The sequence below is a fragment of the Podarcis raffonei genome, chromosome 4 (assembly GCF_027172205.1).
Source record: "Podarcis raffonei isolate rPodRaf1 chromosome 4, rPodRaf1.pri, whole genome shotgun sequence".
NCBI classification, from domain to species: domain Eukaryota; kingdom Metazoa; phylum Chordata; class Lepidosauria; order Squamata; family Lacertidae; genus Podarcis; species Podarcis raffonei.
This window is the reverse complement of record NC_070605.1, coordinates 67,328,830-67,355,520: the sequence shown is the minus strand read 5'-3', so window position 1 is coordinate 67,355,520 and position 26,691 is coordinate 67,328,830. Positions and strand designations below refer to the sequence as shown.

Genomic DNA, 26,691 nt, shown 5'->3' with positions numbered 1-26,691 from the left:
TTAAAAAATGGCTCTCTCATACAATGAAGTACTACCTTCCCAATTGCACTTCAGGGGAGAGGGTGATGCTGTGTGATGCCAACATGCTCTCAGATATTCTTTCATCATGTGCAGACTTTTGAGTGGACTTTATGGAAAACATGAAAGATATGAGTCACTTTTTGGGGTTTAAAAAGTGTTATCGCAGTTGAACAGTTGAGGCCTTGGGATGAGATGAGACTAAATTTATGTAGCACACAAATATGAATTTCATATTGTTCAGGCTAGTGCCCAGACTCTTCAGTGCACATTGAATGTTGCCAGAAGCAGTAAAACTTGTGGTTGCCAGCCACAGAAACTGCTTTCTTCTCTTTAGTAAATGGCAGGGCAGAAGGCAGCTGGTTTTCTCTCTTTATTTGTCCCTTTGCTATTGGAAAGCATGCCAATAAAAAGCAGAGAAGATAAAGGGGATGGGGAAATGATAAATCTCTGGCCAAAATGTTAAATCTCTGCCCAAAGATAAAATGCTTTTAAAATATACTTTTATTTTAAGCAGTATTGGGTTTTACAGTCATACCTCGGGTTACAGACTCTTTGGGTTGTGCAATTTTGGGTTGCGCACTGCACTGCGCCAAACCCAGAAGTACAGGAACGGTTATTTCCGGGTTCCGGCGCTTGCACATGCGCAGAAGCGCTAAATTGCACTTTGCGCATACACAGAAGTGCCGAATCCCAACCAGTGCGTGCGCAGACGCGCAGGCCACAGGTTGAAAATGCTGCAGGTTGTGAACGTGCCTCCCACACGGATCATGTTCGCAACCCGAGTGTCTACTGTATTTTGATTTGGATTGAGCTTGATTCAACAACCCAAACAGCCCCCAAGTGTCAAAGTAAAGCATATAAGTATTCCTGGGCAGGATCAGATTTAGATGAAGAGAGGCCCTAGGCTACTCCACTTGTGAGGCTTCAGCCTACTTAGCCTATACATAAATCAAGCACTGCTGCTTACTCAAACTACAGTCCAGAGCTTAAAGGGGAAAATATGTCAATTTCTACCATATGCTTTCTAAACTCTTCTAGACTAGTTCCTATAGAAAGGAACCCTAGTAGTAGTGCCCAGCACTGAATATAAGCAAGGAAACATCACAATAAAATACCTCATCTCTTATAGTTTGCCTTACACTAGCATATTTCATACTGAAATTATTTGTTGTGTATTTTTAAAAAATTAAACACGACCACTCCTTGAACCTCTAGACAAAGGTTAGGTTTTTGAGTATCTGAAACTTCATCCCTTGTTCTAACAACCATGTCAAAAAAGATTTCAAAGAGTTCCCAGGCCCATTTGCTTGGCTCCATCACTATTTTGTTTCAAACTTTTTTGTATGCTCATACTTCAATGGCTTTTAAACTTTCCCATTGGGTTCTGCATTGCTCTTTTATTCTGCCTTTTCTGCTGTTTTAGCGTTCCTGATTGTTGTATGTAATTGCTGTTTAAAATTGTATTGTGAGTTGCCTTGGCAGCTCATCAAAAGGCAGGGGATAAATATTGTTGCTAGACAAATAAATATAATGCAACAGCGATGGAAGCAATATTTGATTTCTAAAATGAGGGATGCTGAGACTGATGCCTACCTGGAAATAATGCATTTTAACATGGGTCCACAGGGTCCACATAACAGTGAAAAGCAGGTTACACTTATCAATGAGAGAAGAGCATTTTGTATATGCATGGAGTGGGACACACTGCTATTACTTCACATGTTCCAAGGCCAGCCTGTGGAATTGAGAAATAGATCCTGGAGCTATGCATCTGCCCAAAGTAACCTGTGGGAGCAACAGCTAGAAGGATATGCCTCCCTGCATCAAGGATTCATTGGTTTGCACTACAGTGGACTTACCTATTTGTTAAAAGATTTCTATACTGCCTTTCTCAAAATATAGCAAAGCAGCGCACAACTGTTTTACGACGCAACCAGGTAATGTGTACAGAAGGTATATATTAGCGGAGTATATATGAATGCAAAAATGTATATGTTCATGACAGTAGCATACCATAACACATTATATGATTACAAAACAATGCATGGTGCATGCAAAATGTGCGTATTATGAGCAATGGGCATTAAAATGCTGCTGCGAATCTTATCAAATGCCCAGGAAAAGGCAATGTTTGCAGCCAAAGAGCCTGTTTTCAAGGCGTCTTGCTTTTTCTTGTGCCTTTTTTATCTGACTCCTGCAAATAAAACATTCCCTCTGCACATGTCCCATTGTGATACACTATCTCCCCCAAGCCCTATCTTGCTACTATGAAAAATGAAAAAGCCAAAATGCAAGCATTTCCATTCTATTCCATCTGCCAGTATTTGACTGGCATCAAATTTGATTTAATTACTTTATATATACAAAGTATATATGGGGGGGGGTGTAGAATCAGAGATGAAAGTTTTAGATTCATCTTGTTCCACCAGGAAATGAGCAATAGCAAGGGACTTTTAATGTGTTCTCTGCCCAAACATTTAATTCTTTCTTCTTTTAAAAAAGGGAGAAATCTATATTTCCAATATTGCCAGCAACCACTTTAGCAGAGGTAACAATGTGTGTGTTCAGTGACGCTTGCTTTATATTCCCTAAAATCATTCACTTTTATTGGCTTGTTTTTCACTTCACTGTGTTCAAAGATTTTTTTTATTACTATTTTGAGAGGGGAAATCTTGTATTCCCTTTGACAAGGAGGTGAAATAAAAAATACATAGATCCTCTTTCTTCATCAATAGGACATAGAGACATGAACTTTTCCACGAAATGGCCAAGGAAAAATGTGTTTGGCTCTCCAGTAAGAGCTCAAAGAAAATGTTGAACAACATCTCAATTTTTTTTTTAAAAAAACCCACAAAAACTCACTACCGTAGTTGTGATAACTGTATTACAGAGTTACGGATCCATAGATGCCTTGACTGAAACTATGGCAACCACATTTTGAAACAAAATGAATAAAAATGTTTATGCTTCACAAATACCCTCTTCCTATTTATAGCTATAAAATTGCCTTTCAGCATCACTTTTGTCCAAGATAAATTTCGCCCTATGGGGTGAAAAATACGGTACTCAACAATGAATGCTATGGAATTAGAGGATTCAATTAAGAAGAGACAGAGTTTTAAATTTATTTTTAAAAGATTCCCCCACATTACATTTCTGCGAGAGACATAACTCGCAGAGATTGCTAAAGCACTGATCCTTTGTTTCCCATTACACCACTCCAGCTAATTAGAAATCCTGGGAAACAGCAATCGTTTTGGCAAAATCTTTCCCCTTTAATTGCAAAGAAGCCTGTAGGGACCCAGGCAGGTAGATCTGTATTTATCAAGGGTGACTAGGGAGGATGTAAAATTGCCTTTGCTTTGATATATTGACCAAATAAAAGCAGCAACTCGATTTTCTCTCCTCCCTTTTAAAAAATTAAGAGAAATTCAAGGAAGTGGACCTTGTGATGGGGATGACTTAAACCAAATATATGATCCAGTAGACTCAGGACAGGTTGACAAGACAAGGGGCACTTAGGCAAGCCTTGGTTTTCTTGATCCAAAACATGATTTCTGGCATGTATGGAGAACACTGAATTGAAGAATCAGGAATTATGCTTACTTTTCATTTTGAAATTGAACGCTTGCTTGCATAGCAGAAATGGCTACACTTAAGAAGACAACTGAGTCTATTAAATGGGAATTATTTAAGAACATTAATCAAAAATGGTTTTCTGGCAATTTTTAAAATAAATTTTGATTCACCCAGTTTGGAGTTATTGTTTCTGAGTTCTTGTTTTAACATCTCAGAACCATTTGGTATCATCAACATACTTGGCTTCCTCATTCCTCACTTGCAACTCTAGATCATTTATGAACAAGTTAAAAAGCACAGCATGTCCTCTGTCTTCCCCACTGTTTGTATTGTCCTTAGAGCCTTTTGCACTTAAGAGCTAATAAAAAAAGAAAAGCTTATACTCTAGGTGGCAAAGAACATCTGCCGCGTCTCTTTGTGGATGATATAGCTCTCATACTACAAGATCCAGAAATGAATGTGGAAATTAATCACTATGGAGAGGGGGTAGGTTTATTTTTAAAAAATAAATAAATAAACTGGAATCCCTCTACATTAATTTAAGTTGCAGTGCTCAGAACTTGATAAGAACACAAATGGGTATTACTTTTTGTTTAAAATATTTATGGTATTTGGGTGTCAAAATTCAAAAAAATATTCTTCATGTCTTAGGAAAATTAAATAGGAAGCGAGAAGTTGGGAAAATATGGATTTCTCAATGCTGGGTAGAACTACAAGGACGAAAAGACCACTTACAGTGGTACCTCGTGTTAAGAATTTAATTTGTTCCGGAGGTCCGTTCTTAACCTGAAACTGTTCTTAACCTGAAGCACCACTTTAGCTAATGGGGCCTCCTGCTGCTGCTGCGCCGCCGGAGCACGATTTCTGTTCTCATCCTGAAGGAAAGTTCTTAACCCGAGGTACTATTTCTGGGTTAGCGGAGTCTGTAACCTGAAGCGTATGTAACCTGAAGGATATGTAGCCCAAGGTACCACTGTACTACTGTCCACAGCAGCAGTGATTGCAGCCCAACATGGCTGTGGGAAAGCCAGAGGGGGCCGGTGAGGATCCTCTTCCGGGGGGGCAGCAGCTGCATCATCAGTCACAGTCAGTCATGGGGTATGCTGGGTCTTCCCACCAAATTTTTTAATTCAGATTGACAAGTTGCAGCTGTTCAACAATAGCTGGATGGAATCCACCCCCCCACCCCCACCAACATGTATCAGTTTTCTGTAATATATGCAGACCCAGACTCAATTGTCTTTGATTGCCAGATATATTTCCACTGGTTGACTTGCATTTTCTCCCTATATATTTTTCCCATGCAACTTTAAGACCCATAGATTTTTCCACTGAAGCGGAGTATATTTTACACACCATATTCCAGGAATCACCCTCTGCTTCCAGCACAACATTCTCAAAGGCTGTTAGAGTATGGGTGGTTTGTCCCTTAATAAACTGATTTCAAATAAATTTGTTGAATCTGCAGCCATTTGGTCTTAAGTCCCATTAGGCCAGGTTTCAACTGTTCCTCAATACTGCATCAATTACTGGGGTAAGAAATGGTATGAATCTTTGCCACCCTTTGCAAATAAGCAGAACTTTTAAAAAGCAACTCTATTATAAATAAAGTTCTGCAAAAGGTTAATAGTATAGTAACTAAGAAAAATGTTTCTTCTTTAGAGAAATAGGTTGTATTGTTAATAGAAGCAAAACACTTCACTAGCATGTTCACCTACATTATTTAATAACCCTTTTACTAGTATAGTAATATCTGAAAGATCAACATATTCAGAAAAGTACCAGTTTCAAGTACTCTACAAGTTTGCTTGAACACGGTGATAAAAAAGTCTCTGCACTAGAGAAGTTCAAGGTTCTCTGTAGAGCCTTTTGAACACAGCAAAAAGAAAAAAGAAATCTGCATGGTGTTATTAAGCTCTAATCGTATGACACAGATAGACGATAAACTTTTCAGGCCTCATTGGTCTCAGGTCATTCAAATAGTCGTTCTGCCGCTGTGGTTTAAAAGAACGTTAAAACCACAGCTGTATGGTGAGCTCTTCAAGCAGGGAAGTTGCTCTAGTAACAAATGCTTTCACTGACAGCACCACATGCACTGCTATATAGAGATGTTGGTTGGATCAGATGAAAGTCATCTATCAAGTGCATTTCTTTCTCTCCACACATTTCTGTGTATTTCTGTCCACAATCAAACCATGGATTCTTGCTACGAATGCTTTTTACGTTAGTTCTCTACATCAAAGGTTGCACACATTATATGTAAATAGATTAAAAATTTCTTAGCAATCTATATTATTTTCATAATTGTTAATGTATGATTCCTGCTTCCTCCCCCCCCCAAAAAATGGCCTCATTGCATTGACTTTTGTCTGTTGTGTTGTTTGTTGACTTTCTGTGTGTAGAAGTTATTGGTTGCTAGATGCTGTAATCTTAAAACTAAGATAGCAAGGCTATAATCCTAACCCCATTTATCTAGCAATAAACCAACTAAATTCAATGGGACTAACTTCTGGGGAATATAGTTAGGACTGCAGCTATAGATGGATTTGTGATGGGCCTTTGGCCACCCCCTCTAAACATCTGTTGATGGCTGAGATATGTATGACACCTTCAGATCTTTTTCCTATAGAATTTTTGTACTTCGGGTACAAAGATTTTTTTGAACCCTAGGGTTCCCCCAGGTCGACTGATACCTCCATCTTGTGCAAACATGGCATCATTTTGGCTACATAACGATCCACACTCCAAGAATGAATTCAGTAGTAATGTATGATAGGATGTGCTGTCCTCATGTATATAGTCTAAATATGGAAATTATGTTGGTGGTCCCACCCACCTACCTACAATTTTTTCAACATTGCAAATTGTTTTTCTCAGTTTCTCCACACCCAAATCTATACCCTAACCACTACATTACACCAGCTCAGTGCAGGGTGGCATTTTATGATACAAAATACAGAAAATGCAACCAACTGTCCTAAATCCCTGGATTGACACAAAACTGAAATATACTCCAAAATTATGTATGCAAGTAAATTTGTACTCCCCTAGTCTTTCCTTTAAGACCTTCAAAAGAAAGTGAGTTGAGCTTGCTTCATATAAACCAAAAAATGAGCATTTATCCCTTATTACATTCTTCTCTGTTGCCTCTGCAAAGGGAGGGATAAGGGCTACCAAATCAGCAAAACCAAGATGAACAATGTTGTTGTTGTTTAGTCATTTAGTCGTGTCTGACTCTTCGTGACCTCATGGACCAGAGCAAGCCAGGCACTCCTGTCATCCACTGCCTCCCACAGTTTGATCAAATTCATGTTAGTAGCACCTGGAGCAGGAACCGACAAGCAACTCCAGTATCCCTGCCAATAAAACTCCTTGGACAATAACAACAGGCTTTTAAAAAATGAACAATAGCCAGACCTTTAAAGGTGATCAGCAGCACCAAGGTGGCTATAACAGGGCAACAAAACTATATGGTTTGCAATGCAAGGGAAATGACCCATGTCCCTGCTTCCAGCATACACATACTTTAAAACAGGCTCGGCCCTCCAGATGTTTTGAGACTACAATTCCCATCATCCCTGACTACTGGTCCTGCTAGCTAGGATCATGGGAGTTGTAGGCCAAAAACATCTGGAGGGCCGAGGTTGAGAAAGCCTGCTTTAAAATGATGTTGGTTCATTCTTTATAACCGAGGAGCAAGAGAGGACAGGAAGTGGATCCAGAGAGGAAGTGGGCAAAAGGAGTGGCTAAAGCCCTCACTTCACCTCCACTTGTGATGTAGGATGACTTTGAGGAGAATGTGGGCCTGGAACAGCAAAGTAGTACAAGACACACACCAGAGGATTAAAATATAAGGGTGAAGCAGTGCAAACTTTTAAAAACCACTGACGCCCTTGAGGAGGAAGGTGAAATCTGATTTATATTATCCATTTACACAAACATGGCCACTGTATCTTTAATGGCTTCAGGTGCTTTATCCACCTGGAGTTTATTTATTTAGCATATGGAGGAAATTCAGTGATCAAAGCAGCATATGCTCACCCCTAGCAGCTCTGTTAAATTGGATAGTTAACTTTACCTCAAGATACCTGACAAAGGGAAGGCAACATAATGCTGGATAAATCTCAGGCAATTGTGTTTGCTATACACATATTTGAAAAGCAGTTTTCCCCAATATCGTTCATTTTTGTGTGTTATTTTCATACTTGACCCTAGTGTATACATTGCCTGGAAGCCTGCACTACAAAATTAAGAAAAATGTGAATTTCAAAACATTTTGATTCACATATTTCAGAAAGTGTGACTTACGTTCACCTTGAAATGTAAAGTATGCAGATTCTCCCTCCTACTTCCCTGGTCATGACTAGGGCAGATATCATGGTGAAACTCTATGTATCCTTCTCTCTTATATGTGTATATAAAAATGCAACCTTAGTGTGCATTAGCATAGAAATGGCTTAGCCTCTAGACCTGAGAAATGTAGGACCTTGATACTGTAAAGTCTGAAGCCCAGCAATAACAATAATTATAGCTAGGATTCCTATGGCAATTGTTAAGTTTTCAAAGCACTTCACAAATATTACTGCTTTCAGCAACTTGTACAAATACTTGTAAGATAAGTGCATGTTATTTGACACACAAGCATCATAAGTTGGAGTGGGAGGAGAGTTGAAGTGGAAAGTTAGTGGTTTGCCTAATGGAATCTTTACCCATTGACCTCGCAGGCTTAACCACTACACAACATCAACTCTCTGAAGATCAGGGCACCTGCCAGATGTTGTCAGACTACAACTCCCATATTTCTCAACCATCGTTCTTAGGCAACATCTGTCTGGAGCTGATGGGATCTGGAATCCCACAAATCTGGAGGACACCACATTGGCCACTCCTGCTGGAGATCCTTTATGATTGCTTGCAGACATCTTTAGACGGACAAAGCAGGACAGCTTGCATCAAATTAAGGCAGAATATGAAGACAGCATTTGTGACCATATTACAATCACTGCTATGAGGTGGTCTGAGAGTTCTGTTTGCATCGCATTCCGCAGCATTTCATCAGAAATGTGTCTATTCCAGGAACCACCTTACCATGCATGAATGGTGCAATAAAGGCTTCACTAATTTCACAGATTCCAGAGGATATTCTCCCCCTCCCCACTTCCACCTCTGCGTGTCTTGTTTCTTGAACCAAGTGCAAGGCATGATGTGTCATTTTGACCTTTCATTTCACAAGTGGACAAATTACTAAGGTTGATGCTGCCTCAGTGGCCAACACAGAGCTTTTCCACATCGGCCTGAAGGCAAAATAGTTCAGGTTATGTATAGCCTTCAGCTTAAGCTGATTCATAGATGTCAACAGTCAGCCGCATCAAACTGAGAATGATGATGTACTATATTAGAGATAACATCCCTGCTGATTCTCCCATACTTAAGGCTAGTGTCACCTTGACTTGCAGCAGTTTAAGTCAGAATATGTAGAAAACTCATACTGCTGCAGTGGCTCTGGCAGACAGAACTTGAAGGATTTAATAGCCTTTCACCACCCACATGATAATAAAATCTGCTGGCAATATCAGCATCATGCATATTACATGCAACTCTTCAAGGAACTGGAGATAATTAAAGCAAATTGTTATGTTCCACCTGTTACTGCTTTATGACTTTGAAATGATATAGCTTCCAATTAATTGCAAGAGGTGATAACAATAAACTTAAGCACAAGAGGTTTCCTTTCTTTCCCACCTCCTTTATGCCACCTTGGTGTTAATTCAAATTTCAAGTGGAAAAATTTCTACCATTACCTGAAACAAATGAATTTAAAATAAACCACTGATTGACGTTGACAAGCACTTTTGTACTGTACTCCTCAGAGAGGTTGATCTTAAAAGGAAACCAGCTCCAGAGGCAATTATAATAGTTTTATGACGTCTGTGGGCGTTGTGTTCCTGCAAAACTTTCTCATGATTGGAGCTTAGGGGAAGCTTCTGAGCTCCCATTTTGTGATAACCTTGAGGGTTCTATTTTCCTTTTTACAGTATCATGGACAGCTCCAGTTCAAAATATAAATAGACTTGCTGTTAACTTGATTTCACCTGAGCGCTTGTCTCCACTTCTCTGAACAAATAGGTGTTGCTCAGTTCCGCAGTACCTCAAGGTCCACCTTTCTCCATATGAACCAACCTGGAACCTGTTCTCATCAACTGAGACCCTTATTCGTGTGCCGCCTCCTTCAGATGTCAATGAAATAAACAACTATCTGAAGGCAGCCCTGTTTAGGAAAGTTTTTAACGTTTGATGTTTTATCATGTTTTTACTATTCTGCTGGAAGCCACCCAAAGTAGCTGGGGAAACCCAACAAGATGGGTGGGGTATAAACAATAAAACGATGGTAGTGATGATGATGATGATGATGATGATGATGATGATGATGATGAAAGGTTTGGAGGGTGGCAACACAAGAACAGGCCTTTTCTGTGATGTCTCCCTGTTTGTGGAATGCTGTCCCCAGAAAGATTCTCCTGATGCCTTCATTACATATCTTTGGGTGCCAGGCAAAAACATCCCTCTTCTCCCAGGTCTTTCTTTAATTAGCCAACCTATGGCCTTTTAAACTGTTGGTGGTTATTGTTTTTGTTTTTTACTATGCTATGCATTTTTTGTGGTTTTACAGTGGTACCGCAGGTTAAGTATTTAATTCGTTCCAGAGATCTGTTCTTAACCTGAAACTGTTCTTAACCTGAAGCACCACTTTAGCTAATGGGGCCTCCTGCTGCTGCTGCTGCGCCGCTGGAGCACGATTTCTGTTCTCATCCTGAAGCTAAGGTCTCTCTAGCTCCAGGGACAAATTTGAGAATCACTGATGCTAAGAGAGATGGACTAACCATGCTCATGTGTTCTTCAGAGTATGCTAAGGATAGCTGTCTGGACATTTTTCCTGAAGGACATGTGTTAAGCTGGCAGGTAGTATAGAGAGTCTAAAGCCTCTTATGTGCTCCCATTATTGCAGGTTTAGACTGACTGCTTACACATCATAAAAAAGAGGACAAAATATATCATGAATTTGCATAAAAATTGGATTAAAAATTGCATAAAAATTGCATACACTAATTTATATGTATAGATGCAAATTTAGAAATGATTACTACAATTAAAACAAACTGTAGATTGGTGATCTGTGTGCCTGTTTAGTCTGCTGTACAGATGCTAAGTATTGATGGGAAACTTCAAAACCCTGACAAATATGAATAGAATACTTTCTACAACTTTCTAATACTTTCTCTTTGGGCTCTTATGGCTCTTTGTCTTTATACTGGGGCATTCAAATAGAAGATCATTTCAAATAGAGGAGGGTACTTTTAAAGTAGGGCGCATGGTCAGCATGGCCAGGTTTCTAGAAGGCCTAATTATGAACAAAGTGTACCATACTGACTGGTAGTTAAGAGAAATCTGAATAAATCTGGCACAATTACAAAGTCTGGATTTTTTAAATGCAGTTAAATATTTATTCCCTCCCTTTCCTACTATTTCAGGCTGGTTGATGTACCTGTGGGCTTCCCCTGCCCAGTCATGTAGGTTCCTGAATAATAGATTGGTATGTTTGTTTATTGCCAATTAGGGCCTTAATTTATCCTTTCTGATTTCTTTTGCTAAATAAATTAAGCAGTCACCAGGGCAAAAGTTAGTGTGATGTGATTACCAAAGATCTCTCACAATGGTTCCAATCAAGCTATGCAATATTTAAGCACATATTTGGAGGTATACTTTTAATTAATCTATTCATTTATTTTTTTATTTGTCCCCAATTTCTTTGGACAGATGCTGTCTGCATTATGCTCTCTCAGGCCCTGGAGGCAGCAAAATTCTTACCACACTATTTGGCAGTGGGTAGAGTTGCCTTACCCCAGTCCCTCATATCTTGGTAGCCTAATTTGCCTAATTGTTCTGCTAATTGTGCATACTATGCGTTGAATTGTTTTTGTATCTATTCCTGAAAACTAGTTAGAGAAGGCTTGCAGGTAAAAACCTTTTACCTAACCATTTGTTCAGGCTAGCATTTCCTTAGTTTTCGAGGAAAATGGAAAGTCCCAATAGTTGCCCCAAGTCAGGTTTATGTTGCCATCCTGTGATTTTGATGAGTTGAATTTGCTTCCAAAAGACTTTCTCTCAATTATACCTAGGTTAGAGGTGGGCCAAGCTTTCTCAGAAGACATATTTTTTTCTGAGAAAAATTCTGACATTTCAAGCAACAGACCAATGCACCTGAGTAGGCATTCCAGCCTGCCATTTGAATCGGCAGAATGGAGCATCTCTGTCAGTAAATTATTCTGACTCGCTGGTTCCTCTCCATGACTGTGGACTGCAAAAAACAAAAAAACAAAACCAGACCAAGAAGATACCAAGCATGGCTTAAGGGATGGCTTTAATACAAGCAATCATATTATTCTTTAAGTGCATTCTTAGTCTAGTAATACATAGGGAGGAACAGTAGGAATGCTTTTCTGCAGTTGGGATTCATTTTGAGAAATTGTTTGGTATTAGAGGATTTGGTTTAATGGCTTTCACAATTCTGCCGCTGTCATGCATTTACATCAAAGTGAATGCCTTGAACCTATGCAAATATAGTTCCATAAACTTAGTTTTATGTAGGACTTGATGGCACCAAAATTATATGTGGCTATGTTTACACGGTCAGGGTCAAACATTTTAATATTGCACTCCTCCCCACATGGCAGTTTTCTAATTGCAAGCAAAATAGTTATTTAAATTGATGCCGCACATTCAATGGTCATTTAATTACAGGGTACATAATTTAGATCAATATGCCCCATTGTTAACCTGTTTCTCAGAGAAATAAAGGATTCTTACTGAGCTTTCTATTAAAATGGAAATGTGAGTTTGCAGATGAAAATAGGTTTTATAGGAGAAATGGATTCCATTACCAGAAAAAAAAACTATCATGCATACATTCCTGTCTGAGCACAAAGCAATTGCAGTGTGATATACTCTTGAGTTAGAAAATAGCTTGTGTCCTGTTAGCATAGGATCCCAGTGTCTGCCAAGCTGCTTGTGCGTTGCAACAAATGTCACGTTACACTGCTCTTATGTACTTTCTCCCCCTTTCTAAAATGAGGAATGTTTGTTCTGTTTTATCTTTTGAAAAGCACACATAGTTCCTCAGTACAGAGACCAAGTTCCAACTATGCTTGTAAAGTTCTGGGAGGTGCCAGTTCCCATTCTCAACAGATTAAGAAAAAAGTTACTTCTCTTCAGAGAACCTGCTCTAGGCCTCCACCTTCCTTTCATTCATTAGGAACAGCATCTTTCATTGAAGAAGTCAAAAGGCAGTACAGTCGTACCGCCTTGGGTCCTGAACGCCTTGCAAGTCGAACGTTTCAGTTCCCGAACGCCGCAAATGGCCAACCTGACTTCTGCAGCTTCCGAATGGCTTCCTGCAGGCAATTGGAAACTGCGCCTTGGTTTCTGAATGTTTTGGAAGTCAAACAGACTTCTGGAACTGATTCTGTTCGACTTCTGAGGTACGACTGTACTTGGAAAGTTCATTTTAAAAAGGAACAAGTTCAAGTTCATCATTTTGAAAAAAGAACTAGTTCCTGTTCCAGTTTGTCCTTTTACAAAACAAACTCATTCAGTTCAAGTTCATCCAGATGAGCTTTTTAGTTCATATTAAATCCATCTTTCAGGAAATAAATAGAGGAAACGTTGCAACATTCTAATGTTGATTTACTGTGCAGAAGTAAAGGTTCCAAAAGTACCAAAATCAGGAGCTGCACACCAGTAATACACCCATAACTGTAAAGGCTTACTCTCTTTAATTTGTGTTCAGCTCACAGCAGCTAAAGTTACAAGACATCATTTAATTTGTTCCTATACTTTCACTGCAAGTTGCCCATGCCAGAAGACAGCACATCTCTTCACCAAGTAATGTACTGGATATGCCTCACATTCCTTCTGATTACTTAGCAACAATGAGTAAGTGGTCTTAACAACAGCAGAAGCCCAATATCTGCCTAATAAACTTAAGAAAATTGTCTCCATGTTTTGCTTTCTAACTTTCTTTATAGGTGTCCAATTGACACCACTTGAAAGTGAAAACTGGATCATCTTCAAGTTAAAAGCTATAGAAGATCCCTTGCTGCTGCGATTAAACAGAAAAACTAATGCTTTTCAATTAGGAAACACTCTGCTTTCAACTTAAAAGCACTGCAACTCAATAATCTTTAAAAAGTTAATTTGTCCAAGGTTACTGAGGCTATCAGCCTGTCTCAATAGGTCTCCAGCTTAGCAAATATACACAAAGGGCTGCTTGCTTTCATCAGCACCAGCAATTAACAAAGCAATACAGATGGAAGAACAGGATGTTCATACTAAAACATAGCTTGATTCAGTGGTGGTAGCCTGTGCTTTCAAACATTAACTCATTCCTGTCGTTTAGGAGTGACAAGGAAATATTTGTCCCCTCTAGAATTTTGCTTTACAAATGATATACATACACAGGCATTGCCATCTGAATCAGACAGCAATCTCATTTACATTCATTGCAGCAGGGGTGAGGAACTTGTGGGCCTCCAGATGTTGCTGACTCATGGGAGTTGGAGTCCAACAACATCTGGAAGGCCACAGGTTTCCCATCCTGGCATTACAGGTTCCATTACATCCAATCAAAAAATCAGCGCTTATTGCAACAAACATTCCTTAAAATACCTTGGGGATAGGAAGAGAATATGTACCACATACCGAGACAGTATGAGAAGGTAGACTGTTAAATAGGCTTGGATTCTAAGATAGGCTAATTAAAGGAAGCTCACACAAGTAATGTTTCTCATCTCTCCCTCTGCAACCACCTATGCCCTCTTCCCTGTCTCTTTGGTTAATGTGGGATGGGCAAATCCCTCTAAAGTTACAAATTTTTCCACAGCTTCTGCACATTGTCTGAAAGGATGGATCTTTTGCTGCAGAGTACTTTTTAAATGGATGGACATTTTAGATAACTGTGATGGAGGTGCTGAATTTTAAGGATAAAAATCCATTTTGACAATCTCTAATTGTTCTAGGAAAAACAAATACAACATTTTGTTTCATGTATATTTCTATGTGGAGTTTTATTTTTATGTGGAGGCTAGATGTATTTTATTTTGTTCTCATTTGGTGTGGTCTGCAGATTAGTTCAGTAGCTGTCTATTCTACCCCAAAATGGTTGGACTGCTGGGCTTTTTCTGGGCTTTTATTCTGCTTTTACAGTGACATGAGAGGTGAACCTGTCTGTACCAGGTAACCATCGGGGCAAGGCTGGTTAACTGCTGCAGCACCATGGACAGCTCTGAGGGAGCTACTTGATCTGAGAAAGGCTAGAAGTGAACTGAGGCCTTCTAAATCTCTTCCACCTTCCCTAAGCTGCTTTGGACTGAAGACTGTGGCTCTTAAAGGTCTAGCCCCTTGGTCTTCAGAAAAGCCCTTCTTCACCTTTCTGTGCCATAAGGCAGGCATGGTAGCATAGGAAGCACTTGGTCATCTAATAAGGTAGGCTTGGGGGACATCTATGAGGGTTCCAGCTCAAGTTCTATAAGTTTGAGACCACCAGGCTCCATAGGCTCATACTACCAGGCTTCAGCTGTGTTAGCTCTGAAACATCAGCACCAGAAGCTTGGTTTGATTCTCCAGTTGGTGGTGCAGCAGCCCTGGAACTGATTGGCTGCTGCTCCTCCTTCTCCAACTGAGCTCAAGGACATGACACTTCCAGTATTTTGTGAAGATGAAGTTATCTCCTCCATCTCACTCCCAGGTTCTCTTTGCTCCCTTTTATCGCTCTTGATCAACATGCCTTGTCATCTCTGCAGCTTTGCGAAGAGTTAATTCCTCTATTACCTATATGGTTTCCTTCAGCTCTTTGTCTAGAATTCCACATAATATCCAGAGTGACCTTTTGAGATGGTCAGTCAGAGAATCAGCTTGTGTAGCACCATGCTTCAGCCAAAAAGAGGTGACCATTCACACAAATCAAGGAAGGGTCCTTGCACCAAAAGGCCTCTCGACATTTTTCAGATCATGCTTATCTAAGCAACTTCAAATTCTGTTTATCCTCCTACAAACAACCCGCTGCCTGATCTAATATGAGTCTGACACCTAATGCATATCTGGAATGGCATTATATATAACTGAGTAATATCCACAGTTACATTATCCTCTTTTGAAATAACAGTTTTAGGGTTTTTATTTCTTTTTCAAAAAGCAAACAAACAGTAGGGCATGTGAAGTAGAGGGCTTAATGTGAACAGTTGATTGAAAGTTAAATGATTTCATTACATGAGCAGAAGCATATGGATCATGCACTGTTCCTTCTGCTTTGAATGGTTTTTGAGACCTCTATTTCTCCTCTGCTATTCAGGAGCCTGTTTATGCAGGAAGATAAATACCAATTGCTAGCAAAAGAGCATAGTTCAGTAGCTAAGCTAGTAGCAGTAAACATCACAAACAAAACTACAAACCACTTCTGTCAGTTGCCAAACAATTCCAAATTGGATGATTCACTTCAACTACAAGTCCTGCCTATTTCATTGAGAAAGTTGACACAGAAGCAAGAGGGGTCCACATTCAGTGAACATTATTCAACATTTCATTTGCACTCCTACACCTGCAATTGTTTTTTATGTGAGTTGAGAAGAGAAATGTGTTGATAGTTCCAGTAATAAAGGGTCTAGTCTATGATATGTCTACATAAATCCTTTTGATTTATAATATGTGTTAGACATTGCAAAAGCAAAACACTCACTCTTTCCAGAGAAAGTCCATTAAACATCAATTCTTTATTTTTATCCTGTCTAGAGAAAGCCATGCCAAATTAAATAGAAGGATGGGAACTCCAACATTTGCACTGCATCAAAGCTTAGGATGAATTGCATATAGGTTAGAGAATGCTTCTCATGCGCTACACCAGCCTTCCCCAACTGAATGCCCTCCAGTTGTTTTGGACTACACTTCCCATCAGCCCCAGCCAGCATAGCCAAAGTTCAGAGGTGTCAGGAGTTGTAGTCCAAAGATCTGGAGGCACCAGGTTGGGGAAGGCAGAACTATACCATCCCAAAGTTCCTAAAGTGGTATGTAGCATAATTGAAACATAATTGAAGATTTGTGAACTTAATGGGATGGCTATGAAGAAGGTAACAAGGCGAAGCAGACTGTGACAATGTCATTGCAAAACCATAACATCAGTGCAATGTTAGAAATTTGTAGTTGGAAGCTCCCTAGAGTGGCTAGGGAAACCCAGCCAGATGGGTGGGTGTGGCGATCACACAGGGTCCCCGGACGTTTGATGGTCTATTGATCCCTGTGCCACCACTGTGATCGCTTCCCCACTGCCACCAGCCCGTTTCTCTCAGGTACACACTGAGTCCAGACAGTTGTTAACATTAAACCAAATAAACAAGTTTATTTTATAACCATTAACAAGTTTATGGTTTCAGATAATTTTTCTTGTCAGTTTCTTAACCTTAGTTTCTTTACCAGCCTATACCTTCCTAATACCTTCTAACTGATTAACCCAACTGTTTAACTGACTCCTCTTAACATATTCTCTCACTCTCTCACATCAAACTAGCCCAACCCACAGACTTATCCTCCCTCTCCCTTCTCTAACTCCAGACTGACTTCTTAACAACTCCAACTCTAACACTAACTCCTCCCCTTGGGTTCCTATTGGTTAGGCATTTTACAATTAGTTAACCCTTTCCTTATGAACCCAATATGATGTCACACACCTAGGAGGGCAAAGATCACAGTGGGGTATAAATATTACTACTACTGCTACTGCTTTTCTAGAAAGTATTGCTCGCTTCTCTTTCCATTTTAGATGCTTAACCCTTAATTGCTCCTGTAAGATTTTCTTAACATTTTCCACATTGTACAAGGGGTACAAATAAACACAGTAGTGGTCAATAAGGCGTCCGTTCTTTTCTTATCACTATTGAAGATCTTTATTTTGTTGTATCACAGATGGCTTTATCCATTATCATTGTTACTATGTCTGTTTTTTTTTCAGCTCAAGCACCAATGCCACAACCAATAAACTATAAATGATCTCATTAGAATGCTGTCTGTTCCAGCATCCTGAATACTGATGATAATCATCTGCTCTTTGTGGCTTTAATATTGTTTCAGTGCTGTGTTTTATGAATGCTGTTCTGTATGAGGAAAGGTGGGGTACAATAAAAATACGATGATGATGATGATGATGATGATGATGATAATGATGATGATGACTGAAGAAGAAGATGAAGAAGGCTGTACTCATAGGAGCCAACTCTTAACCTACTCAATAAAATATTTGAGGGTGTGTGTTTGTGTGTCCCCAAAGTTGATGGGCATTGCCATTCAGATGTTGAGTGTGCACTGTGTCTTGTGATCAATTATTGGGGTGGGGCTTACCTGGGTCCCCCAATATTTTATTCAAGTTGGCACCCTTGCTTGAATATATGACTTAATAATAATGAGAGGAAGAAGAAGAAGAAGAGTTTGGATTTGATATCCCGCCTTTCACTCCCTTTAAAGAGTCTCAAAGCAGCTAACATTCTCCTTTCCCTTTCTCCCCCACAACAAACACTCTGTGAGGTGAGTGGGGCTGAGAGACTTCAAAGAAGTGTGACTGGTCCAAGGTCACCCAGCAGCTGCATGTGGAGGAGCGGAGACGCGAACCTGGTTCCCCAGATTACGAGACTACCGCTCTTAACCACTACACCACACTGGCTCTGATATTTGTGCATAGTGCCTTTCCCTCTTTGTTGAGCAACTACAGGCTGCCTACAGATATTTCAAACTAAACCAGGTGAAAGAGTACGTTATCCAAGCAGATTTGAGTCCCAGAAGTTCTATTTTAATAAATTGGCAATTGTCTCCCAAAATACAGACTTTGTGAATGACAAATAGTAATTATAAGGCTTTTTTAAAAAGTAACATCTATATCTCATATATTTTTTTCCTCTCTAAGAGATCATCATTCCTTACCACACTCTTACTATAAAGAATTAATGCTTAGCTGTAGAAATCAACACATTTTTTCCCTCAGAGGCCAAGGATCATTTCCCCTGATAGATGCTTGCTTGACAACTTTGGGGAAAAGCCATTGTACTCCATATTTCTAATGTATGTTTTCACTTTGCTCTAATAAATCTGAGCAATCTCAGCAGGCCAGTAAAAAGCCTGAAGGCATCATTTTACAGTATGTAATGAAGACAAAGTCTTGCTGGAATAAACCTGGATTGTATAATAAGAAAATCAGGTTTTATGTGTATCTGAGAATCATTATTTATCCATCTGGCTGGCTGGGCAGAAACCAAGTCTCATCAAATGCCTGTATTGTGGCTATCAATATATTTATAGCTATATTGGATACAGTGTGTGCTTAGGTTTATAAAATATCCCATCAAACTCTTCTACTAATAAAATAAAAGGAAACACTGCAAATGTTCATAAACAGGTGGAAACTTCTGCTTCATCTTCTATAGAGAAATTAAATTGACTCCCACCTCCCCTTAGAAAATTGCTGGAACATCTCTCAAAAGCTCTGTAAGGTGGTAGAACATAGTGGGGGGGGACCTCAAGTTCGCCAGATGCTGTTGGAGTCCAGCTCCCATCAGCCCCAGCCAGTATGGCCAGCGGGCATGAATGATGGGAGCTGTATCCAACATTTTGCAAACTACAGCTTCCCTCTCCCTTCTCTACTACTTGACAGAGCTTTCCCATTTTTAAGAAACTCAGATTTTATACTTTCTCTCTTTTTTAGCATCCTTCACTGTCTGCTTGCACTTCTTTTGCCAAATTTGGCATTCCTTTTCATTCTCTTCTTTGGACAAGACTTCAATTTTCTGAAGCAAGTATTCTTGCCTCTAATATAACCTTTCCTGATCCAATTGAGCCTCTAATATTCTGTTTTTTTCCCTTTTTTGTTTTTTTTTAATATTTTTTTTAGGATTTTCTTGTTTTACAGAAGTGTAATGCCTCGTATTTTTTTTCCCCATGTAACGTTTTTACAAATCCGTTTCATTTGTTGAGGCATTAGGGGGAGAAGAAAAAAAAAGGGAAAAGAAAGGGGGTGGAGGGAGGGAAGATAGATGGGGGTGGGGTCAGGTGGTGGTGTTTCTATTATGCTTAGTGTATGTAGAGTTTGGTGTCAGCGTTGTTTGTGTTGTTCACTTGTGTTCCTTTGGTGGTGAGAGAGTTTGGGGTTGGCCTAGGGTGTGATTGTTTGTTTGTGATTGGCTGTGGTGATCTTTGTTTTCGTGTGTGAGTGGGGTGGGTGGGTGTTTTGGATCAGGTTAGCCATATTGATTTGTATGCTGTTGGTGGATTATTGTCATTGTCTTGTTGGGCTGTGTATGTGTTGAAACAACTCCCAAGCATTTTTGAATGGGTTGACCTGCTTTGCTTTGCCTTCAACTTCATTTTGACCAATCTCCTCATTTGGGGGAAGTGTCCTTTTTTTGAAATCAAATGTGAGCATGTTGGATTTTCTTCAGAATTGGCCATTTGCATGTATATTTAATTTAATAGCGCTGTGATCACTGTTCCCAATTGGCTTGACAACATTTACATCGTACCCTAGGTCCTGGGCACAATTCAAGAATACCCCCAAAATCACTATCCTTCCTTTGGTTCCATGACCAACTGTTCTAGGGCGCAGTCATTTTGAGTGTCTAGAAATGTTACCTATTTCTCATGACTGGAACACTTATGTAGCCAGTTCGTGTGAGGGTAACAGTCAATCGGGGTGCAAAGCTATAAGAATCATAGAACTGTAGAAGTGGAAAAGACCCCTACACTCATATTGTCCAATCTCCTGCAATGCAGAAATCACAGCTAATGGGTCCCTGACAGGTTGCCACCCAACCTCCCAGATGGTGAGGGTAAGGCACCCCACACATAACTAAAAGAACTCTACTTTCATAGTACTTCTTACTTTCAACAGCTGAACACAGGCAATGAAAGCGAGCTTGAGGTTTCCATTCTAGCAAACTGAATTTAACTTAGCTCTGCTTTTAGTCCATTTTTGTAATGCAAGCACTCTGTCTCCTGTAGAGGAGCTCATCCTTCACATACCGTAACCAATTCATTCCAAAACTGAATGAGACGGTGTGCAGTCTGGATGATAAAAGGAGCAGTTATTCCGCCACCATATATCACTTTCTTGTTTTGAATTTCACAAAGAAGTTCACAGCGAAAGCATTGCATGCTCCACATTTCAATTCTTTTTCAATAGCAAAGACTTTCTGGAGAGCTAGGTGTCAGTTTTCCCCATTTTGGAAGATTTTCAGAGGAGACCAGTTCTAAAGGATGCTAGGGAATCCAATCTTCCGAAAATCCAACCAGTCATGCAAGGGTTTAATTATATGGAAATTAGATTCTGTGGTGATGTGCAATTTTAATCATATTTTAAAAAGAAGAAGAAGAAAGTCACCTATAGCACCCATCTCAAGCCATATGTGCAATGAAGGTGTAATCATAATAAATCGCCATGTACATGGAGCACTAATAGGTGACGTCTTCCAGCTCATTCCTGATTATGCTATTATGCCTGAAGTACTTGACATTTAATCCACTAACCTGGAGAACTGAAATACTCAAAGTTTAAAGCTATATATTCCAAAGTCTCTCATTACCGCTCTCTTTTTTGTAATCAAATAGCTATAATATTTTTATGGTACTATGTAAAGGCCAGGTCACATCCTAGGTATATAGCTCATGCAGGAGAATTACTGAGACCTCTGCCCTACTTGTGAGACCCCCTACAAGTGAAAGGCAGCCTTGTGACTTTCTGGCTTTTTTAATAGTTAATTTGAGGATTTTTCAATTACAAAAGACCAATACGTTCTTCAACATTTCATTAACCACACATTTCAAATATAACCACCAATTACATTGTCTCTTTTCAGTTCCCAGAGATCAGATTAAGGTCCAATAGACAATTTGTATCACATTCCTCAGCATCCCTTAAATTCAGTTTTAATAATAATTTAAATGCTTGACAGAATCAGAATATAAAAATAGGATTGAGACAAATATACCTTTAATACACATTTCAGAGCTGTTTAGAGTTAACATGTGTTAAAAATGGGACCTCTTTCCCCCAAGAAATTAGATGCAAACCAGTCCTAATTAGGTAGATTTTTTGGTCCATTTTAAAGTAATGCTATACTTCGTTAAACTACCCCTTGATAGGAGGTGTTTGGGGGTATTTCCCTTGTGAAATAGCTCTTAATAAATAAATAAATGCCCCTGGTGAAACCCAGAGGGCTACATTCAGTCCAGAGGCCTGTGTTTCCCTCCCCCGACTGGAATTGTTTGTAAATGAAATAGTACATTAGAAAGATCAACCATTTTCAACTCATGTGTTCTTATAAATCATGATAATTTTTCCAGTGCATTTGAATTCAATGCACCTAATGGATTTGATATAGTGAATTAAATCTGAACCATTAGCTGTAAGGTAAACCCCCATAATGTAATTGGCTGTAATGTAATTAATGTAAATGTTTCCACACATCCCATAACCCACGTATAACCAGAATGGGTCTGAATAGTTTCTCATTCATTCTCAATTATATTTATTAGTAAGATTTTTTGCATCATAAACTTTAAGCACAGACACCTCTCTGCATTGGGCCAATGATCTATGAATCACTAACAAGTGGGACAGGGTCATATGAAATATGTCTTTCATATTTCTCTGGTTACACCTATAGGAAGCTAGACATCTAAACAGTGTTAGAAATAGATATGAACTACTTAAGCTGATGATGGTCCTGATGCCACCCAAGCTTTATGATGGATAATAATTTTTATCTAAAGGGTTGCTCCTTAGAGCACAATTATGGGAGAACTTATCTCAAAAGTATCAAGCCAAAAGCCCAACATTTATGCATGAACAGCAAACAGAAAGCAAACAGAAATATATCCTACTGTCATGTCCCAACCAATACAGAACAGGAATGTCACAAGTCTGGACATTATCCCTGGGTAATAATGCTAATACAGACCTGAAAGACATGAGGGTCAGAGCTCACCCAACTTCTGGGGATCTGAAGCCCCATTTGGGATGGAGCCTATGATGAAGTCCAGCACAGAAAAATCCTCCTGTCCAATAGGAATCAACAACCCAGACCTCTCAGAATCAGCCCAAGCCAACCAAGCAGATCAGCTTGAGACAACCAAAGAACTGCCTCACCAATCACTGAAGATTCCTTGACCGATTAGCAGGCATATCAAAAGAATACAAAATGCCAGGGTGAATAGACCCTAGGCCAGAGGATCCAACTCTCATTAAAGGGAAATAGACTCAGGCAGTTTTTGACGCTTGCCTCACTACTTAGGGTTCAGATCTGCTCAGGGAGTTGTCAGAATAAGTTTTCCCCTTAGAAGCAACCTGCAGTTCTTGCATCTGGCTAGCTCCCTGCCTTGCCTCAGCTTTAGGACTTCTGCTACCTGTAACCCACATATTTTTATTCGAGACACTGCTGCCTCCAGTTTGCCCCATTCTGATGCCACCCAGACCCTTAGGACTCTTCCTTGACCAATGGGCTTCAACAAACCCTGACAGAACAGCTAAGTTTTTTAACCAGCTCAATAAAATTTGTTTGGCAAAACCCAATTTGGGAGGGTGGTTAAATTAGGTTTATGGAGCAAAACCCACCAGGAGGACAGAAATTTCATTTCTGTCCACACCAGCACAAACTTCACTGTAAAGTGTCAGTTTAAAATTTGAGTTTCAATTGATTTTCGTATTCTAACCATCTGATTTACAACTCTTTTTTTGTTTTTAAATCATTTTGGGTTTTGGTTGTTTCCTCCTATGTGTGAGGCGTGTAAATGAAGAAGGCACTCTCATTATACACAATATTCATGTAAAGGACACACATTTGCCCTTCTACACCAGTAATTTATGCATTGGGTGCCACAATCTTGAAGCAGAGGGTAGCCACATAGAAATAAAATAAGAGGACAGGCTCTTAGGATCAATGAATTACTCCATCCCTGCTGATTTATTAACTTTATGAAGGCCGGATTGCCTGCAATGAATTGCAAGCATGTCAAGAGCTCAAGCATAATACTTGTCCAGGAGAAAAGAGAAAACTCTTTTTGTTGTTAAGATGAACAACAGTTCTTGAGAAGAACCCTCCATTTTCTGAGCTTGGTAAAGGTCACAAACAGTACCTTGAATAGGATCTGGATCCAACTTGGGAGGCAATGAAGTAGATGCAACATTACATTGACTGCCAGCAGTCTTGAGTGCTGCCCATTGTACCAAGAGCAAGTTTATGGACAAGTTTCTAAGTCAGCCAAAAATGCATCATGCTACACAAGCTTTCCAAGTACCCAATAATTTATGGCTATATGGATGCTTTGATTTGGATCCAGAAACCAGCTAGCATTCAATAAGCCGTTTAAGAACTGGTGAGATATATTCAGTAGAACTGTCCCACTGAGTTATCTTCTTGCTGCATTTGGTTCTAATGGAAGCTTACATGAATCTTCAAAGGCAGCTCCCCACACACACACACCTTGCAGTAGTCTAGCCTAGAGGCAGTTTAGTGCAGTATACAAAAAAAGACAGAACAGTAATGTATGCTGGCCTTATCCCTCTCATTTTAGGTGAATGTACTGCCTCCTACACTGTTTTGGAGATGTACTTCCCTGTGCTATTTTCTTTTTCCTTTGCCATCACAGGCTCTGACTCATCTGCTTACACTGCTGTTGAATCTACAGTGGCAGTGGCTAGTTATCTGATTTTTGTCAATGCCGTCACAACATTATGTCTGATACAAATAGGGGATAAATTACTTTTGTTTGCATGCCGGTTCTGGAAGTGCAAATTAAAGCACAAACTAAAATGCTGCTATCTCTCAAAGTTCACATTTCTCCAAATTCTGCAGTGCATTTACCAACCAAAAAAATAATAATGTACAAAGTATATACATTAGGTAAAGTGTGTACATAATGCATGCATTAGTGAAAATAATATATGGGGGAAAGGATTATATTAGAGGAAGTTGCTTGCCAAAAATGTGTATATTAAGAGAAACCTATGTTCACATAGAGGGTGGGAGTTTCTTTGTTGTTGTTTAGTCGTTTAGTCGTGTCCGACTCTTCGTGACCCCATGGACCAGAGCACGCCAGGCACTCCTGTCTTCCACTGCCTCCCGCAGTTTGGTCAGGCTCATGTTTGTAGCTTCGCAAACACTATCCAGCCATCTCGTCCTCTGTCGTCCCCTTCTCCTTGTGCCCTCCATCTTTCCCAACATCAGGGTCTTTTCCAGGGAGTCTTTTCTTTTAATGAGGTGGCCAAAGTATTGGAGCCTCAACTTCACAATCTGTCCTTCCAGTGAGCACTCAGGGCTGATTTCCTTAAGAATGGATACATTTGATCTTCTTGCAGTCCATGGGACTCTCAAGAGTCTCCTCCAGCACCATAATTCAAAAGCATCAATTCTTCGGCGATCAGCCTTCTTGATGGTCCAGCTCTCACTTCCATGCATCACTACTGGGAAAACCATGGTTTTAACTATACAGACCTTTGTTGACAAGGTGATGTCTCTGCTTTTTAAGATGCTGTCTAGGTTTGCCATCGCCTTTCTCCCAAGGAGCAGGCATCTTTTAATTTCGTGACTGCTGTCACCATCTGCAGTGATCATGGAGCCCAAAAAAGTCTCTCACTGCCTCCATTTCTTCCCCTTCTATTTGCCAGGAGGTGATAGGACCAGTGGAGTTCCTTTGAGCCTGGGTAAATACTTTAGCCTGAAGTTATTAGGATATCTTCTGATGTTCAGATTTAATATCCCAACAAAGTTTTTACATGGGGCTCAATAGATACTATGTGATCCTACTTTCCAGCAACCATGTGAGGTTTTCATGCATAGTAAGAGTTTCAGCTCTCTCCTAGTCCTGCTTTAGAGAAGTTGCTCTCAGTCTGCATCAGTCAGTGCCAGCTGGCAGCATCCTGTGCTCTCCCCACAGCTTTCCCAGCAACATCTTTAAATCCCTGTTCGCTGCATCTCTGGCATATCACGTTCATCTGCTTCTGCCTCCTGTCCTGCTGTCTGAGAGACCAGGCCTCCCTGGGCTCTTTCTCCAAGCTGTGCATTTCCCTGCTTTGCCTTTGATCATGGAAAAGCTGCCCTGGAAATGAATTAGGAATGCATAGGCCAGGCTGCTAAGGAAGAGACCAGGCTTGGAGGAATTTTTCAACATCATGTATTCAGGGTGATTTCTGCTCATGGTGGTATTGGGATGGTTATTATAATTACTATATTTCTTAAATTTGTATACCACCTTATACTCACAGGTCTCAGGGCAGTTCACAAGATGCATGTTGATAAGTTGTTAAAGTTACGTTTAATGCACATCAAATGCTGATTTTGAATGCATAGCATTTAAAATGCTGTAAAGGGAAGTTTACCTTAGGCAAGAGGTTCCACTCTGGCAAAAGCGTCAGAGGGGGTTCGTGTTTTTCCATTTCAGTGAGATAAGTTACCTGATGATTCAGCACTAGAAAGAGGGGCTACAGAGCTCTCACAATGGAAAGATGAGACTTGCGAAGCCAATTTGTGTGCTAGAGGCACCAGAAAGAGGGAAGTTTATTTAACCACTTAAAGGACTGAAGCCCATTGCTTGCCTGTAACGTGTCACCTTGTTATTTTGTAACATTTATCTTAATATAACTAATATTGAAGACTTTTCTGCAGTACAGATTTGCAATGCTGAATGAGGCAGAATGGGTCATGGGACTGAGTAACTCCAGGCTGCTCCAAGCTTTCAAACTGTGACACCTACCGTGTGTTCTGCAGCAGACAGGGTGTTCCAGTTTTGTTGCACTATAGCCCAAGTGTGTCCCTCCAGACACTGAGGAAGCATTGCGGATCAACTAGTAAAGTGGAATGGTGTGTGGACAGTCTAATACAAACCCACCACCAAGGCACTGTTATGGTATCAACAATGTGGCACAGAATGCACCCACACAAAAAGGAAACCCAGTCTGGAAGGGCCCATAGAATCAAGCATGAAATGATTGTACTGTAAGATGTTTTTGGC

At 39.9% G+C, this 26,691-nt stretch overlaps 1 long non-coding RNA gene across 1 annotated transcript in view; it reads right to left on the bottom strand.

The window, feature by feature from the left end:
* Positions 1-26,206, bottom strand: part of LOC128413184 (uncharacterized) — a 41,253-nt gene extending 15,047 nt beyond the window's left edge. Inside the window, exon 1 of the long non-coding RNA XR_008330268.1 lies at positions 26,060-26,206. This is a non-coding gene — a long non-coding RNA (uncharacterized LOC128413184). The remainder of the gene's footprint in view (positions 1-26,059) is intronic.
* Between the last annotated feature and the right edge of the window lie 485 nt (positions 26,207-26,691).